We start from the raw sequence: 3,896 nt of genomic DNA on the forward strand, positions 1-3,896 counted from the left end.
TAGCTTGGTCTTGTCTCTGAGATTTCGAGTTTATGCTCAACAGAAGCTTTGGTTGCCTAGGTACTAATTGTATTTCGAATAGAATAGAATAGAATAAAACTCTTTTTATTTGCTAGAATACTTATAAACGTAGTGAGTAGAAAGTGCTCGAATTCATATTCTTGGCCCGTCGTAAATCTTAAATAGAGTTTGTTGTCGAACAACAACAGAACCATACTAGTAAGCGAAAAGCGGTCTAAGAAAGTTTTTGTAAAATATATTTTAGTGCAACCTTTCTGATGTGTAGGTACTTTTCACAGTACAACCACATTGTCATCCAACGGTTTACTAATGTTTTGGCGAAAAATTATTTAGCAAATTATTAACTCCCAACTATTTATCCCATATTTTATTTAGGCGAAATTCATTTCCCAACTCACATTTCGCACTGACATCATTTCCCAACTAATGATTTGATAAATGATTATTATGCAAATTATTACCTAGGATTTTTTTAAGATGTAATTTGTGTTTTCGTCAAATGCGTTGATTGGCATTCCTTCATTTAGCAAGCAAACAAGCATGCAAGCCAATGATTTTTTCCGTTCTTTTACAAAAAAAAAACTAACATCGAAGGCTAAAAGCGGAAGCTACGCTACGCTTCGCTTCCGCCTTAGCCTTCTGAACCTAACCTATCCAAGTCGCTTCTGCCTAGTCTATTCTTGCTCGCTCGCTTCGCTCGCTTACCGCCACATAATTTAACATTTATTATTTTTATTATATATCATGACTGACATGACCTACCTTATGTGTAAAAATTGGCTAAATGTTATCTGACTATTTGTTATTTGCATTAGCCAATCATTTGCTACATAATTGTTTTGCCACATAACAGTGTGATGAAGTAAAATTTTGCAATATAAAAATGTTGCGAAATAAAGAAAAATGCGAAGCAAGTTATGCCAAGGATTGGTTGCCAAATGAAACTTCGGCGAAAGGTTGGTTGCTAAGTGAAATTTGGCGAAAAATATTTCGCCGAAAAGGCAGTACACCCATCCAACATATCCGTGACAAAAATTGCATTCAACCGATCACTAGAAGTTAGTGACATTGCTACTTGACGATTAATTATTTGATATTAACAAACAGACAAACAATAAAAACTCGCAGAAAACAACCCGTTTATGAGTCTCATAATTCACTTGCAGTTTTAATTAAAAATACGGTGCAGTTCCTTTGTGTGCAGTGTGCATGTTGTGTGTACCTACTATGCATTATGTTGTGTTGTATGTAGAACTGAATGCGCTCGCAGTGGACTCACAAACGTGATAGAGCCATGATTACAACAGTCTCATTAAAACCTGAACTTTTTAATACTACGAGCTTAGCAGCCATTTTACAAAGGTATAGTTTCGACACAGATATGGTGGCAGCATGAAAAGTCTCAGATCTCTTATCTTTCTTTTTAAAGGATTGGGTTAAGGAATCGCTACTTCTGCCTCTGGAGATATCCAAGCAATCGCAGACGTGTTTGGTGGAGTAGACCTTCGCGTTTTGTTTTAACTTGTACAAAAACGCTTTGATGTGTCCAGCTCATATTTCTAAACAGATTCTCGTAAATATCACTTCATTGTGTAGAAAATGTTTAAAAGACCCCCTATTTTACAAGCTTTTATTTAGTTTCACCTGTCCCGTTGTCTGTCTGTAATCAAATCTTGCAAGTTAAATTCGACTAACTTCCAGTAGTCAGATTGACTTGAAATTTGGTATACTATGTAAATTGCGTGACAATACAATAATCTGGTAGTGACATCCTGGTAGTCCGGCAGAACTCTTCAACGGTTAATGGCATCGACTTGAAATTTGGTACGTAAATGTAGTTTGGGTGACAGAAGTATAGTCAACAAAAAGTATAATCAGCGAAAAAAGCTTGTATTTATATTTTTTTTTACCATAAACTTATTTAATTTTCCTTATCCCTTGCCAAGACCACAAAAAGCAATTGCTGGGCTACGACTGGGCTACTTTTAATGGTAGATATATTCATCAACAAGTAAACAGGCTTAAATATCGGCTCGCACCACAATTTGCATAATTGAACAGCGCTTCGAACAGTTTAAGTAATTGGGAGAACGCTATACCTACCCGTGTTACCTACCAATATGTAGGTCTCTTTTTAACGCTATGAAGTGGATGAAGGATTTGTTAGAATTTCAAATGTTTTCATGAGGAATCGGGTTTATCCGATCTTCCAAGTTGGACCTATTTTTAGTGGTCGGTAGCAACACCAATTGGTAAATTGCATCACCTTTAAATGTTACAATGCAATTTTATTGCACACATGTTAAGATCATCGATCTCGTTCGTTCAGCTCGTTTGTGGTGCGCGTGCCGCGGCTGCTGATGGGGACCATCGCGAGTGCTGCCTTATGGCCGAAAGACGTCGTGTTCCGGCGGTACCGGGGCACCATGCCGCAGATGAATGCGACGTCGGGGACGGTGACTCAACGGGGTCACGCCGTTTTGTCACCAAATTAGTTTTAATAATATTGATTATAAATATGTAGGTATTGTTACGTTCGTGGGGTGGGTTCGCGATTGAAAAGCACTTTTAACACCGATGAATAAGAGTAGGATTTATTTTCACACTGTTACTTAACTTTACAAAACACTTAAAAATAGTTCACAGTAATTTCGCACTCTAAAACTCACTTACAAGTCGCTTTGATTATCTTCGATGTTTATCGCTCGGTATCGCATTCGAAACTGACTTCCGCCGCAACCTCACCCGGCTTATATACCCCGGTGAATCGTCCACAAAGTTCGAGAACAGTCCAGCTAGGACGTCATACCTACATCTCGAATGTTTCCGGAAACGAGTAGAGTGTCTGTCTCTTTCATGTGCTATCTCTCTCACACAGTTACTAGAATATTCCGGAAACAGGATCATCACTTGTTTCTCTCACACATATAGGCTATCCTTGTCACACACCTTCTCGAATGTTCTCAGTATAGCTGTCTCTTTCTAATCGTGCTATCCTTTCACTCCTATTGAAAATTTCGCTATATGCTGAAATGTACTTCAAAGGCCCATAAAGGGTCCTGAAAACGCCTGAAAACGGGTTTTCAGGTTCTGGCGTCATCGGATAGAGGGTGGCCTGAAACGGACTGAAAACATGTTCAGGCGCCTGAAAACGACGGTAACTGGGTGAAATTTTGATAAACTAATATGTGATTAGAGCACCCTCTGAAACGGCCTGAAACCGTATTCCAGCCTACTGAAAACGCCTCCAATGGTCGAAAAGCACGATCAAAGTTTCCACCTAACCCACCGCCGTAACACTGCCCCCTCCTAAGACATGCTCGTCCGAGCTCATTAGATCCATGGTACTTGGCCAACTGATCAACGTGAACAATCTTACAGGGGCTACGCGCGTTACGCTGTATCCGGTATGTGACATCGTTTGATCCTAGTGACTACTTTGTACGGTCCTTCCCAACTCAAAAAATTTCAGGGACTTCACTTTTCTTCGCATAGGGTTATGTAGCAAACGGGTGAGCCTTCTTCAAACTCTTACGTTATCCATCTTCCTGTCGCGTTGAGTTTTTGTCTTACATTTCGTCAACTCAGAATGGGCTTGACATCGCCACGGTGTCGTACACTCTTTATCTGCTTCCCCGCACCATTCCCGACCAATGGTGTCTGTTTCTAAGCAGCTTCACATAAGCGTGTTCTTTTCTCTCGTGCCTCATGTCAGAATTACATGGCCTTCTGGATAAAATATCTGCGTTTTCCTGCCGCGTGTCTTGCCGCGGCGCTCGTTACTGCATCAGCTGCTCTAGATTCTTTGCGCCAACTTTCCATAATTACTCCGAGAATCTCTCTTTAGGGCACGCAAATCTCATATGCCCTCTCCT

The 3,896-nt window shown here is 40.1% G+C and overlaps 1 protein-coding gene across 2 annotated transcripts in view; it reads right to left on the reverse strand.

Moving 5' to 3' along the window:
- The window catches only part of LOC141429542 (parapinopsin-like), a gene marked incomplete in the record, with an annotated part of 194,628 nt that overhangs the window by 26,469 nt on the left and 164,263 nt on the right, over positions 1-3,896 (reverse strand).

This window comes from Choristoneura fumiferana, chromosome 7 (genome assembly GCF_025370935.1).
Source record: "Choristoneura fumiferana chromosome 7, NRCan_CFum_1, whole genome shotgun sequence".
NCBI lineage: Eukaryota > Metazoa > Arthropoda > Insecta > Lepidoptera > Tortricidae > Choristoneura > Choristoneura fumiferana.